Source organism: Cheilinus undulatus, linkage group 2, assembly GCF_018320785.1.
Source record: "Cheilinus undulatus linkage group 2, ASM1832078v1, whole genome shotgun sequence".
In the NCBI taxonomy this organism is placed as follows: domain Eukaryota; kingdom Metazoa; phylum Chordata; class Actinopteri; order Labriformes; family Labridae; genus Cheilinus; species Cheilinus undulatus.
Window position 1 is genome coordinate 7,192,600 of NC_054866.1, and position 15,873 is coordinate 7,208,472.

Below are 15,873 nucleotides of genomic sequence, written 5' to 3' on the forward strand. Positions count from 1 at the left end.
AGTTTTTTGACCTCAAAAAACCTCATCCATCCTCATCATCTCACTTTGTCCTTAGTCCTAGATGATTAATAGAAGCAGACAGTGGCTTTGTCTCTCTCAAAGCAGCAAAAGTTCAATCTCTCCTGTCTGTTAGCGTGCAGTGCTAAAGTGTTGTAAATGATATACACCTCCATTCATGCCAAGTCTATCACAATAAAAGCCAATGCTTATCATCACTGAAGACTTTTATTTTGAAGTACAACATCAGGAATGGAGTGTTTGCAGCTGAAACTTAAATGGGAGGAAGAAACATAACTTCACATAACTCAGAAAATGAGATATTAGGAATGCTGAAGAGTTAAATGCAGAACTAGAAAAGCACTCAGAGAGCGCAGACCTCCGCCATTAGCCCTATCTCCCAATAGTGAAGAATCCTTTAAAAAATTCCTGGATCTGTCCCCATGTACCCCTCACCATGGCATTCGTCAATTACTCCCTCCCCAGTGTGACTGACACATGGTGAGTATTGGCTTCGCTATGCATGTACTGTCATGGTGGAAGCATTGCCTGCCGGTGCCAACAGATGCACTGACAGTCTCACCCATGGTCTCACTGGACGACTGGAAGTCATGGCAGAGGGTTAATATTCCTCTATTCCTCCCAGCATTGTGAGTATTCTCGCTACCATTCACTGTCTTTCTCTCTGTAAGTTCCAACTCGTCTCCTTGACCCAGCATGCGTCTTTCAAACTCTATGAACTCCAAAACTTTGAAAACTTTGAATAGAAACACAGCAAGAACATGCTGCTGGGATTGAAGTTATTCATGTCCGCCACCTCCTGGTGTGAAGTGGTAACAGCGCAGACCTCCGCCATCAGCCCTATCTCCCAATAGTGAAGAATCCTTTAAAAAAATTCCTGGATCCAGACGGTGATCCAGATCAGTCCCAAAATCTAATCAGTTCTTCCTTATGCCATTTCTGACATTTCCTGAAAATTTCATCAAAATCCGTTTACAACTTTTTGAGTTATGTTGCTAACAAACAAACTAACTAACAAACCCACCCAATCACATAACCTCCTTGGCGAAGGTAATTAAAGATGGAACTGAGACTGTTAAGCTTTAAACCAGTGGTTCCCAGCCATTTTTTCCTTGAAGCCCCCTCCCCTACTTGTTTCAAGACAAGCTGAGACCCCCAAGACCCTAACAAAAAAAAAAATAGTGTCATATTGATGCCAAAAATCATCATCCATTTAATTGTTTCATCAATAAAACCCTAAGGAAATAAATATTCATGTTTTTTTCTTAACAGATGACCATTGTAGAAACTGTTTATTAAGTGCTTTATCATGACTTACTTAATTTTGACAACCTCAGATCAGACAAAGCCTTGCTCTCCCCCTGACATCTTTGGCACTCCCCCTTGGGGTCCCAGACCCCAAGTTGGGAACCAGCGCTCTAAACTGTCTGCCTGTAATGACATAAATGTGATTATTTCTCCAGTGGCCCAAAAAGGAGAGTTGTAACATAGCAGTGCAGCGGATGATTCCTCGATTCAGGTTGTAGCATTTTTCAAAATTGGAAAGGTTGTTTTTCTCGTGAGTTGGCGTGGCATTGGCACATTTAACCTACACGCCCACACCACCTTTGAGGAAATTAAAAGCAACCAATACTGTGCTGTTTATGTATTTCCAGCCGAGTACTTGCATCAAATAATTCCAACAGATTTTAGGGCCTGGGAAACTCTTAACTTTAATAGAGCTCAACAGTGCCTGCCCACATTTTCAAATCCGCCATAGACATTTTGTAAAACCCTTATTACAACTCTTTGAATGCATGAACCAAGCTTTAAAAGCTACCTACATACTCGTGACTGTTAAACATTTGATTGGTGCAAAAACAGCATTTTGCAGATGCTGTCACGCAACAGTAGCAACTCTGAAATTTCTAGTGGAAATGTTCACAGCATTACGGGGTATGAGGTGGACAAGTAGCAAAACAGTAAAAAGCACTTGAAGCAGTCATACAGCTAGAAAAGTTAGAAAAGCTTTAATCTAGCTCAAGTCCATTCATCGTTTATTTGATTAGGAGTTTTTACCGCAAACATTTTTTATTAGTTTTCAGCGAAGCCTTTGTTCTGGTTTTGTCAAAACACAAAATCTGAGAGGTCATCCAAAGCACAGCTCCCTGGACTGAACTGCTTTCAAAGTCCTGTTCAAAGACTGTTCTGCTGGGTGGATGTTTGTTGTCATGGTTGCTTTATTCCCATGCTGTGTTTGTGGAGTCAGACTCTAACTGCCGCTCAATGGGTTTATTGGTGAACACAATTTTTCATAGCTTCTTGGCCCTTTCTGCTATTATTGGAAAATTATTAAAGATTATTTCTTTGACTTGAACATGATTTTTTTTTCATTCCAGCAGCTGTCAACAAGGTCAAGAAAAAACACAACAGCCATAGAAAGGAGTTATATAAGCTCAATTTAGTTTGGACTCTTTTAATACAAACAGAGGATGGTCTCTGCAGGTCACAGCAGTGCTTTTCTCTTCAACAGACAACAACCTAGCTGTGTCTGTACACACTCACAGAAAACACATGTTGGTGCAGGCATACCATGCTAAGTGGGTCTAATATTAACAGACTGACTGTCTAATGATTCTGGCCAAGGAGATTTGTTTGAATCCTCCTAAAGTCACGCTACACCCACATCTGTGGAATGTCCCGCCGGATGAAGCCGTAACAGATGACCTGGGATGCCTCAGTAGTGAGCGGCAAGAAAAGAAGAATCTATTCACACCTAACAATGAGTAAGGAGACAGCAGTGCATATTTGTCTTTAATATTGATTTATTTGATACATGCATTACCAGTAACTCTATTTGGTTATTTTTCAGCAGCCTCCATGGTAGAAAAATAAAGCCAATATGGCAGCGCAATAAACTGAGTTTCCCAGAGGCTGGCCGCAGATGCTTGCTCTGCAGACACTGCCTTCTTCTGGACAGGAATGAGGTAATCTGCAGATAAAATGTAGGCTATTTGCTATTTGAAATAAACTTAAAACAAAAAGTAAGGCAATTTGTGTTTAGTGCATTATTTCTTAGTTGTAACAATGCTTCTTGGTAATAAATCTTATACCGTTGGAAAGCCTGTTTATTACCCTTTTAAATGATGCCACATTTGTAAGGATCATGCATTTGTGGGATGAGCACTAGAGCTGAGTATGTGGGTTGCACCCATGAAAAATGTGCCAGATCTTCTCTGCCAATGCCAAACAGCTTATTCTGTCATTGACTCATGTTTGGTGTTTGGTGGATTGGATGATTGAAGTTTGAAGAAACAAGACATATTGACAATTTAACAATTGGCAGTGTCTGCAGAGAAGGCAGTGTCTGCAGAGCAAGCATCTGCAGCCAGCCTCTGGGAAACTCAGTTTATTGCGCTGCCATATTGGCTTTATTTTTCTACCATGGAGGCTGCTGAAAAATAACCAAATAGAGTTACTGGTAATGCATGTATCAAATAAATCAATATTAAAGACAAATATGCACTGCTGTCTCCTTACTCATTGTTAGGTGTGAATAGATTCTTCTTTTCAGCTGATTCTGCCACTGACTCATGTTTGGTGTTTGGTGGATTGGATGATTGAAGTTTGAAGAAACAAGACATATTGACAATTTAACAATCTATTCATTTAACAAACAGGAGCTTCAGTAGTGTGTGGAAGAACCAAACACAGCCACAACAGCCTGGCTCCTCCTCCTCATGCTGGTCACCAGCCTGGTCACACACTGCTGTGGAATGGTATCCCATTCTTCAACCAGCGTTTGTCGGAAGTCAGCCTACATGGTTGGGTTGGTCACTCTGGCACCAACAGCACACCCAAGCTGATCCCACAAGTGTTCAATGGGGTTAAGGTCAGGACTGCTGGCAGGACATTCCATCCTCTCCTCTCTCAAGCTCTGGAGGTAGTCTCTGATAAACCCCGCTCTGTGGGGGTGAGCGTTGTCATCTTGGAAGATGGAGTTCTTGCTGACAGGGTGAGAAAACAGTATTCTTGGGGCATTGTCTTCTTGGGATGCCCACTTCATGGCCAGTCTCTGAAATTCCCTGTTATATGGAACTTAGCCTCAAAAAAAGAGTCAATAGCAACAGCAAAATAAGCTGTTTGGCATTGGCAGAGAAGATTTGGCACATTTTTCATGGGTGCAACCCACATACTCAGCTCTACTGCTCATCCCACAAATGCATGATCCTTACAAATGTGGCATCATTTAAAAGGGTAATAAACAGGCTTTCCAACGGTATAAGATTTATTACCAAGAAGCATTGTTACAACTAAGAAATAATGCACTAAACACAAATTGCCTTACTTTTTGTTTTAAGTTTAGTTAAATGAACATGGATTGAATGAAAGAATGGTGGCTTGTTTTTGCTTCATAAGGTTTAGCAACAAAGCAAGAGGTAATGTAGCTACGCTAGCAATGTAAGCTATGTAGCTCACATGCTAATGATGCTACATGATGTTTAACTTTACCAATGTTTGCTTTAGCAAATGTAGCTTATGTAGCTACATTATCTGTTTAGCTACACACACAGCACTGTTAGCTTTGTTTTACGTTTGTTTATTTAGATCCTCATTAGCTTAAGCATCAGCTGTTAGCTATTCTTCCTGGGGTCCACAGTTTACATTGTGACAATACAATTTATACAGCCACATAAATCACAATACACAAACATGAGACAATACATCAGATTGCACAAAAGCTGTGCTTTAGCTATATGTTAGCTGTGTTAGAGTGTTTTCATAAAGGACATGCTTTTCTTTCTGTAAGCAGACTGTTTAGTCAGCTTTATGTAATGTTTTGTAATCAGGATTGGCAGGTTAAGTTTATGTCCTAACTTAGGACAACAAAAGTAAAAAACCTGACCTTTATCCCAACCTTACCCCAACACTAACCAGAAGCGTAATGGGATTTGATCGAGAACCACTGTGCCTCTATTTCTGCCCTTACAGTGGTGGTGTCTCACAGCAGTGGTCTGCAGAGCAGGCAACTGAGCAGACTGTACATCTCTGATGCTGTCTCTGTCAGAGAGGTAGGTACCGTAATTTAGAGATTTAGATTTCTTTAAAATTCAGCTTTACTCGTAAACAAAATCTGGCAGTAACAATCATAAGATTAACCACATTGCAAACATTACAGACTAAGAATCGGCACCTTAAAACTTTTCCTCTGATTCCAGAGTTGGAGTAAAATCATGGTAGCCTTGCTAAAGTTGCAGCTGGCTCCAGTTGTCTCAGTTGTTAGCTGTAAGGTGGTCATAAGACCTGATTTTAGCAGTTTTAAGGCGGTCTTTCTTCAGTCTTGGTGTTGTGATAACATCAAACATATTTAATATTGTCTAAGTCTTCAGTCTGGTCGTATGCAAATCGTGTTTCTCAGTGACGTGACCATCGTCCATGACCAATGGGAGCCTGTGTTGTGTGTAAGCTGATTAATTCACTTCATGCTTTAAAATATGACCGTGAGCGTAGATCCATCTGGAGCCGCTGAATGTCCGCTCAAGAGATTGAAAAACTTTTCTGCTCAGAGCTGCAGTCAGATCTCTACACCTGTGTGTTCGTGTGCCTTGTCTGTGAATTCTTCTAGGCTGACATGACAGGTACGATAAGCTACCATTGGGACTTTCAAAATAAAAGCCCAATCAGTTTGTTTCTGTGATGAGACTACTCGCGTTTTCATAGTGCACTTTTATTCTGAAGTGTTTCTGGGATAGTTCCTCGGTTGTTGCAGTAACACACAAAGTTGCTTCAGTGTTTAACTTTCTTTTCGTTTCTAATCAATGTAAATAATTTAAAAACACTGCATTATAAGAGATATTAACTCAAATGCGATCTCCATCTCCCTCTACACCATGCTGTCTGCTCAAAAAGTGTCATTGTGGATCTCAACCAGATGCATGATGGGAAATAATCACTAGAGGAATCGTATTAGTCTTGTAGTTAGTGATCCACAGTCTTTTTAAAATCTTAGTCTAATACTAAAAACTCAACGGCTTGCCGACAAACTGTCTTTAGATGTGGCTGGGTCTCAGATTTCAATCTTTTTAGAGTCTTTTAAAAGTTTTAGCAAAATCTTCTGGTATAAGGATGGCATAGGTTAGCTTTAGCAAAGCTAAAGCTAAAGCTAAAGCAGCTAAGTAGATAACTTAGCCAGGTAGCTTACGTAGTATAGCGATGTTTGATTACGTTATCAACCTAGCTTACACAGCTAATAGACCTACCTAAGCTACGTTTTCTGTGTTAAGCCTGATTTATACTTCTGCGTCGCATTGACAACGTAGCTAAGCGTAGCCCTCTGCGTCAACAGCCCCTACGCCATGGCCTGGCACGCACCTCCAAAAAACCCTACGTGTCGCGGCAACACGAACCGCAAGGGCTGTGATTGGTCCGCTCAAAACGTCATTTCTGGCAGTGCAACCTTGACTCGTTTAGTGGTCATACAGACAACCTCCGCAAGCATCAACGATGTCGACACGACACCGTTGTTGACCATTCGAAGTTCTGCGTCAAGGAAACGCGTCACTCTGCAATCCACCGCCATGCCGCTAGGGGGGTGTGGCTGTTTGTGTGTGTGGTTTCAGAGGGGTCACATCCGAATGCTTGTTCATCTTCCAGTCACAGTAAACAGTGGCGACTGAGGTGGAGCGGGTGTGTTTGAAGCTGGAGCTCAATGATATTGCCGAACAAATTTTTGGTGCAAATACTGAAGCGCAGGCAACAGGGAAGACGTTTGCAGAGGTGGTCTGTACGACCACTAAACGAGTCAAAGCTGGGAACGGTTGATGTTTGCACTTAGGATTTTTTGGAGGTGTCGGTCAGGCTACGGCATAGGGGTCTGCATCGACGCAGGGGGCTACACGTAGCTATGCCGTCAACGTGACGCAGAAGCATAAATCAGGCTTAAATCAGGCTTTAGCATGTTTTCATGAAGGAAAACCGGCCTGTACTCAGCTACATTAATAGTTCTATAATCAGGTTTTGCTGGTCAGGGTCTTAATGATTAACTTTTGGTATCCCAATCCTTTACCCTAACCCTAAACGTTTAGTTTAGTTTAGTTTAGTTTATGTAGTAAGGGACAGTGTGCCATTACATTGATCATTCATAGAAAGTAAAGGAAAAGATGGTTGCACCAGGTTTAGCGAGTCACAAATTTTCATCTGTTGTGCCACACAAAACTGATACAAAACATAAATAAAAGTCCCAAAAACAAGGATAGACACATGACAAAACCACAGCTGACAAGACAAAATGCAAAAAATACACTGGTGGTCATTATAGAGGAGGATAAATAAGTCATATTATGTACAAACTGTATTAGGGCAAGAAAGTAGTTATTTTCACATGTATGTTTAGTCTGATTTTATTTCTAAAGTTTTAGCGTGTATTTCTGCTCTGACAGAGATGATGCCTCACATGAATGGACTGAGAGGGGGGCCATCAGAGATCTGGTCTGCAGTGAGCCTGTCTTGGACATGCTAGAAATCACATATACCCCATGTTAAAATTGTAAATGTCTTCATGAGCACTCCCTGTAGGGGTGATTTATTCATTTATTTATTTTAACCTCGCCTTTTTGGTTTAAATTAGGAAATTGATTCATGCATTATACATGATATGGCTAATATAACTGCAAGACAGCGTGTTATAGCTGTTTGTCAGGAGGCTTTGGGCCCGTCATAGCTCTGTACCTCTGTTTCTCATTTGACCTAAAGAACAGTGTTTTCAATATGGTGGCTGCTGCAGATTGACCTTAAAAGCTCTCTTAAGTAACCATATGGCAGTAACTCACAACTTAACAATTTCTTTGATGTGTTGTCAAAATATCCAATTACAAATACTTTATTTAAAAAATTTTATTTCAAGACATGAGGGCAAGCAAACTACACTTGCTGCATGTGCTGAAACAAGATTTACGATCTAGATACGCTCATAGTTTCACTTCATGACATTTAACAAGTGAATTCAGATGTCTATCTGGACTATTTGAATGCGGCTTCAAATAAATTAATTATCTTTTTTAACTACAAAGCAAACAAACTTGCTCTGAGATGAGTCACGTTGACCTGGAAAAGTCTCAGTGCACAAAAACGTGCAGCACCTGTGCTTAGTAACAAGTTTTGAATTTAATTTTTGAGTCACTTTGAACTTTGAAACCATAGCGATGACATTTAGGTTGTTTATACCACTGTCAAATGCCAAAAGTGGTCACATGTAGCACTGTAAGTGTTGACTGAACAACTTCTAGTGATCTTGACACTAAGTACATCATCTGCTGCATATTTATGGAAATAAATGGCCCATAATATGGCTTGTTGTTGCTGTAATTTGAGTTGTGTTTTTCCATTTTAGTTTTTATGACTCATCAGTTCATCATGTTTTTACTCATGTCGTAAAAAGGGGACTGTTTTTCAGTTAACTCTACTTTATCCTTGTCTGACATCTTTCGATTCGGCGTCAGCTCATCTGCTCAGGGCTGTGACAGAGCTTCTGAAGAATGTGTGTTAAACTCTGGAACACGTGGCCCCGTCTGGCTCAGTTTGGTGTCAGTGTGGCACGTTCTAGTGAGGTGCACATTAGGCCCTTGCTGGATCCCCGTCTGTTTCTGTTGGATCGCCGGGCCACATATTTGAGCCACATGTGTGTTTGAGACGGGGGAGCCCAAATGAAACACACATTGGGACAGAGAAGTGCTGCGTCTGCAGTTGCATTCCTGGAAGTGGGCTCACAGGCTGACAAAGAGGAGATGACTGTCACGGCTGATATGGCATTCTGGGAATAATTTGACGGACATCTCGTTTTTATGGTTTTATTTCTTTTTGAGTCGTTTGGAAGCCCTGCTACTGTGTCTGCTTTTTATCTCTTCCTGCAGTGACCGTCAGTTTTTGGCAGAGGGCAGCAGTCAGCCATTTTTAAAACAAACATGCTCCGCTTTGGTTCCAGACTGGAGCCGCATGCCTGAGACAAGCCATGAACTTAAGTCGATCACACTCTGCCTAATTTGTCTAATTTAATCTGGTTTGATTCATCAATTTATGATTGTCTGTCAGAGCAGTGCCAAACCACCATTCACTCCAGCTCCAAAGCATATTTGAGAGTCTGCCAGCCATATTTGGGGTTACATGCATATTACTGAACTAAAACAATATGTCAGCTATCACTGAGCAAAAGGCAAATATGCCGGATAAACCATCTTCATATTTTGATGACAAGAGGACACGGGTTAAAACACACTATCAACCTCTCATCATAACATTTCTCTAAAACTTCCAGGATTGTCCTATTGGCCTCTTGAGACCTTTTAAGAACTACATTCCACCATATAAGAGAATCTTATGGTCCAAGTGTGTCCCTCTTAAGAGACTTTATCCCCCTATACAACCAATGACTGAAAATAATCTGCTCCTTAGAGGCTGTAAAGTCTACACGTCTTTTTAACACTACAAATCTGAGGTTCGTGTCAGCATCTGTGCCTGTGATTCAAAGTGTTGCCATCAGTTACAAACTTCTTACCACAAGATTTAACAGTTGTTTCATTCTGACTGGAAAGTGAGGCAAACACAAGAGAGTCTGAGTATGAAATGAAAGTAATCTCAGAAATCTGCACGATTGCTGATCATAAAAAGTGTTTTTGTCAGTGCGAAACTAAACAGGGAAATTGTTGTTAATTAAACAAAATAAGTTATCTTCTGCATATTCTCTTCAAATGTAAATTGTGTTTGCAATGAAAGCAGTTTAATATGGCAAATCTTTGACACATTACAGACGGTGGTTTTATCTGAAACGGCTTACTCCATTCTACTACTTCATACTCGAACATAAACTGTAATCTAAAGTATGGTAGCAGTCCATTTTGGCCAAGGCCAGAAATTACCATGTGCAGGGCTTATCTGTTTTTCATATTGTACTTAAATCATGAAAAATAACAGCCATAAAGATTTAAAAATATTGTCATGAAAATAAAAGAATAAGCAAGAACATTCTGGTACTGACACTCATCAGCCTTAAATCTACTTCTTCATCTTGGATGATCAGATAATCTGCCTCTCTAGTGATGCCATAACTTTTGATCTCTGATTTAATCACAGTTAGCTAAGAATTAAAGGATTCTGTTTGGTTATTTTTCAGCAGCCTCCATGTAGAAAAATGGAGCCAATATTCTGGACAGGAGTGAGGTAATCTGCAGAGAAAATGTAGGCTATTTACTGTTTGAGATAGTTACATGAACGTGGATTGAATAAAAGAAATGGTGGCTTGTTTTAGCCACAGAGGATTTAGCTACAAAGCTGGAGGTAATGTAGCTATGCTAGCAGGGTAAGCTGTGTAGCTCGAATGCTAATGATACTACAACTTTACCAATGTTTGCTTTAGCAAATGTAACTGAAGCTTAGGTAGCTACATTAGCTGTTAGCTACACAAGCTAACATAGCACTTTTAGCTTTGTTTTTGTTTGTTTGTTTATTTATATTGGCCATTAGCAAAAAAAGTGATAAAAAAAAAAAAATAGGGATGCACCGAAAATTCAGCCACCGAAAATTTTCGGCTGAAAATGGCCCAAAAGTGCATTTTTGGTTTTCGGCCGAAAGACTTTAATCACCGAAACAACAAGGCAGAAACACAACGTTGTGATGACGCAAGCAAAAACCGCGGCCAGCACGCGCTTGGATCAGTGGTTCTCAAATAGGGGTACGTGAACGTGAAGGCACTCCAGGAGCGTACGTGAGATTTTAAAATACGTGCCCGCTATTTAAGAAAAAAAGCACCTTTCTTTGCACGTCAGGAGCGACACGTTTTTTTGCGAGTATATTGCGTACATTCTAAAATCACATTCATGCTGCGAATGTCTGCGGTGTGTTTTCTCTGTCCTCTGAAAAACAGTGATATTTATTGAAGCGGTAGATAAAAGGAGGTTTGTCCCTCTCTGTCCTTCACTCCGTGCGTAACGCGGCACTTTTACGCACAGCCAGGACGTCAGTGCCGTTTTGTTTCACGGTTTCATTCACTGTGCCAGCCAAGTTTTAAGAGGAGGGACTGACTTTTCATTCATTCTGTGTCAAATATGATCAATAAGAGTTATAATATTGCACAGCCTAGGCTCGCGCTGAGAGGAGTTAACTCTCTCCACAGCGCACAGACTGGCTCACCTGTTTGTGTTCAAGACTGTCCAGAGGAGTCATTTAGCTGGTTGATCCAGAGCTTTTCTTAGTCGTTTGTCTGAGGTCAGAGGAGACTGTGTTGGTAAATATTTTACTAAAGTCCTGTCAGTTTAGAAACAGCTCCAGCTGTGTGACTTTCGCTCCAACGAGCGCACATAGTGGTGGTGGTGGTGCCCATTTTTAAAGTAGACAGAGGAACAAAAACGTCCTCCTCTCCAACACCACCTTTGATATCTCCTCATATCTGTCTGTATCAGTGCTTGTGTTTTTGCCTCTTTTTTTTTAGCCTGGTAGAGAGGGAGACAGGCAGCAGGCAGCCTGACATGTCTATGTGAACGTAAATCCACTACTTAAATATTCGCAGTGATGTCGCGCTGCGAAATGATGTAGCAGGTGTGGAAGCTTGCTTTGACTCGCTACAGGTTCTAAATGTAAATATTTTGTGTAAATAATTTGCATGAAAAAATTGCGTCTAGAGTGTAAGGACCTTAAATTTTTAAAGTGGAGTTAATATTTTTTATGCTCTTAAATTTAATCACCCTAAAACCCCCTGAATCTCCCCCATGGCAGAATGGTTTGACCCACACTGGAGCATGCCTGTCAATCACTGTATTCACAACCTCTCCATTCATAAAAAGGTTTATAATTTATTTTTGCGAAGAAATGCTGATCTATAACAAAGTTCCTGATTTCAGTTTGAGAAGACAGAAGAGAGAAGTCTTTTTTTATAACTTGTTTATTATTTACTGTTTTTTTTAGTTCTTTCTAGCTCTCTGTTTTTATTTCCAAATTGTTCCAGAGAGACCACTGCAGCCTAGCAGAGTTTTGCACACTTCTGGGTTTATAGACTTTCCAGTCACTGTTTTCAATAGCTACATTAATTTGAATTCCCACATTTAGAGATGAGAAGATGTGCCATGACTTTAGTCATGCATTTTTAACATTTAAAATGTCTGAGAAAAAAATCTAATATTTTAATATGAAATTGTTTATCAGTTACAAAGTTTGATAAATCAGACGGCTGTCACAGCACTCTTTAATGTCTTTCTTTTTGGCCAAAAAGCTTTGTGCTGTTTAGGGGGTACTTGGCTGAAAAAATACTTCACAGGGGGTACATGACTGAAAAACGTTTGAGAACCACTGATTTAATGTATACATGAGTACGGTCAAGTTAAACATTTTATTTTGTATTTTATTTTATTTTATATTGTGCATTGTTGGAATGAAGTGCTTGATAAATATTTACATAATTTTGTAATTGATTTATTCTTTGGAGCCTTAATATTAATTTTTGCAATTGCAATTGATTTTAGTGAGGTTAGTACACAGTCATAGCTATAAATGCAATGGTACTAATAATTGGCATAATAATTTCTTTTGGTGTTTCGGTTTTCGGTTTTCAGCCTTGGCTTCCTCATTTTCGGTTTTCGGTTTCGGCCAAGAATTTTCATTTTGGTGCATCCCTAAAAAAGAAGTGTTTGGTCGATTATTTCTTTGTTGTTACAATGCTTCTTGGCAATGCATTTTTTACAATTAGATAGCCTGTTTATTTCCCTTTTAAATTGTTCCACATTTGTAAGGAACATGAGTGTGTGGGATGAGCAGCAGAGCTGAGTAAGTGGGTTGCACCCATGAAAAATTTGCCAAACAGTTTTTTGCCATTGACTCTTGTTTGGTGTTGTTTGGTGGGTTGGATGATTTAAGTCTTGATGCAGCAATACAACTTAACAATTCATTCAAACACATTTTGGCTGACTTGCAACAAATGCTGGTTAAAAATGGGATGCCATTCAACAGGAGGCTGGTGACCAGCATGAGGAGGAGGTGCTACTGGCTCCTGTTTGCTCAATGGATAAACTGTTAAACTGCCAATATGTCTTCAGACTCCACTCATCCAATCCACCAAGCAACACCAAACAAGAGTCAATGGCAGAATAAGTTGTCCTAGCAGACAAGAGTTGGATGATTTCTCAACCCACATATTCAGCTCTGCTGCTCATCCCACAAATGCATGTTCCTTACAAATGTGGCACCATGTAAAAAAGAAAGGGGGAAAAAATGGAAGATTTATTGCAAAGACGCATCGTTACAACAAAGAAATGATCTTCCAAACACTAATAATCCTCACTGTTGTGCTAAGTTTATATCCTGCATTCTAAGCTAACAGTATGCTCTTACACCATACGTCAAAGTCTGTTTTCTCTACATCAGGTGACTTTACTCTTTACATATCTCTTGTCTGATCTCTGTTTTTAAGCAAAAGCTAGTGCAACCGTCAGTCCATAGGATCCATTAAAGATGCAGTAGGTAACTTTTTGCTAACCAATGCTAATTTTTTTCTTTTCTATTTAGATCAAATGTTCGTACATCCATAGAGAGCTCTTAATGATAGGAGTAAAACGGCCCTAGTGCGAGATCTCTGTGTTTCCATATGCCTGAGTAATCAGCAGTCAAAAATTCTCTACCGCTACAGGTATCACCGACCAATCAGATTCGTCTCTGACTTCTCTACCCTGATTGGTTTAGGGGCAGGGCTTACTCCCTCGCCCTGATTCGTCGAGGAGCTTTCCCTGCGTAAACGTGCTTGCAGGAGTAAACACCGCCGATAGCTGAAAATGGCTAACAGTAGCTACTCAAGGAACAGAGACAATATTCTAACATACCAGTAACAACGCGACTAACACACTGCAAACACTTGGAGAGAAGAGGACTGAGCAGGAAATAAGACGAGAGTAAATATCGGCGCAGCATGCTATCTGAGGAAGCCTGGGAGCTGAGAAGTTTCATTTCAGATCCAGGGCTGACTGCTTCTCTCCTGGACAGGTAACTGACTTTTTTTTATTATGCCATATTGTCTCACAGTGAGAAATATAACTATTTGTATAAATATCACCTGCTGTATGATTTAGCTTTATTGAGGCCTACTAGCCCGCGGCGTAGCATAGCCTTGTTGGCCGTGGAAATGTCACTGCTGTTGAGGGCTCATTACCCCGAGTTAGGGGGATTTCTTGGGGAAATTCAGGACTATCTGGACATACATTACACCCGTTATGAAGCATTTTTCCAGAGCCCAGGAACGCTTCTTCATGAAAACCTGGACTTATTGTGTACACATTACACTGAGCAAAGTGACGACATTGCTGGGGGGCTGCGTTTAAACATAGCGGTGCTGCCTGGAGAGGCTTCTTTACAGTTTACAGCTCCTAGTTAACATTTTCTAATTGTTTTGCATTTGTAGGATGATTTACTCAGATCATATTTTAGTTTTAGAGTCATTTTACCAGCTAATCAGAGAAGGTAAAATTCTCGTATGTAGCTTGCTTAGCACAGACGTGGTTTAAAGTCATGTGGAAACAACACTGACTAGAAAGAGGAGCCGGTTTTAGTTGTTTCCCTTTTCCTATCATGATTTTCTGCTATAGAATAAATGACAGCGAATGTATGGCATCGTATTAGATATTGGTTTAGAGACACAATAGATTTTAATTTGCATAAACGATTAAACTGTTGTCTTCATAGCATGCGTTCACGGGAGGTTAGAAGCCCCTTTGTTTTATTTACAGATCCATTGAGTTCATTCCCACATTATTACTCCCAGGAAGTGATCAGAAAACACCTGGGACCCTGAATAGATAAGAGGGCAGCTTCATCTATGTAAAAATATGTCAGAGTGGTCAATACAACAGCAAGGCCATTGAAACACAGCACAGATCATCTACAGCCACACTGTTGAATTTACAGGCATTGGACGGTGGATCAGTGTATTCTGATTTCTTTTGTGCCTTTCATTTTTGTTTAATCAGGTCAGGTGGTGATCTTCAGAAGGAGCAATGGTGGGATGCACTTCCAGCTGTGGAACTGTAATAAACCATGGATGAAGACTAAACTCCTAGAGCTGTACTCCTACCTCTAGACCATGTCCCAGTCTGCTGCACTGAAGATCTCATAGGACAAGCAGTCACTGTTTATTTCAACCATGTTAGACAGCTAGCTGAGAACCATATCTTATGCACAAAAATGCTGTTTATTTTACCTAATAAAATACTTTTGGACCACATTTTCTCATCTTTTATGCATCATAGTACTTGGTGGTGTATTAAACAAAGTGACAGTGATTTCTTACATAAGAGAGGATGATTTTTTAGAAGAGTGGCTTGAAACATATACATGGCACATTTATGATTTAATTTTACTCTAAAGTAAAAACGTTATAACTGCATATCTACAAGTAGTTTACAAGTCTAAGAGAACAAGGTCAAAGTATATCAAGTGTTGAAATCGCTCAAAGTAAAACTAAGGTAATAAGCAGAATCAAATTTTAAACTGGAAAAATATAATGTATACAGTTTAAAAAAAAAAAAAAGAATTAAACATGATAGCCTGGAACCTAAAAAGTGAAACGTATGTAAATGTTCACAGAGTAATAAGTGTATTAAAAACAAACATGAATGATGATGACTGTGAACCCCTGGATAGTGATGAAGATCTCAGTCATCTCTGCAGCTGCTCCAGGGTGAGGCCTCTAATTCTAACCTGGTAAAGTAAAATAAACAGCCTCATTACAAATTTATACCAGAGGGGTCAACTACATCAGTTTTACAACATGGAAAATATGTATTCAAAAGACACACTCACTCTTCTGCCATTATTTGAGCTTGTAAAGATCTCTGTGTATTGGATTGT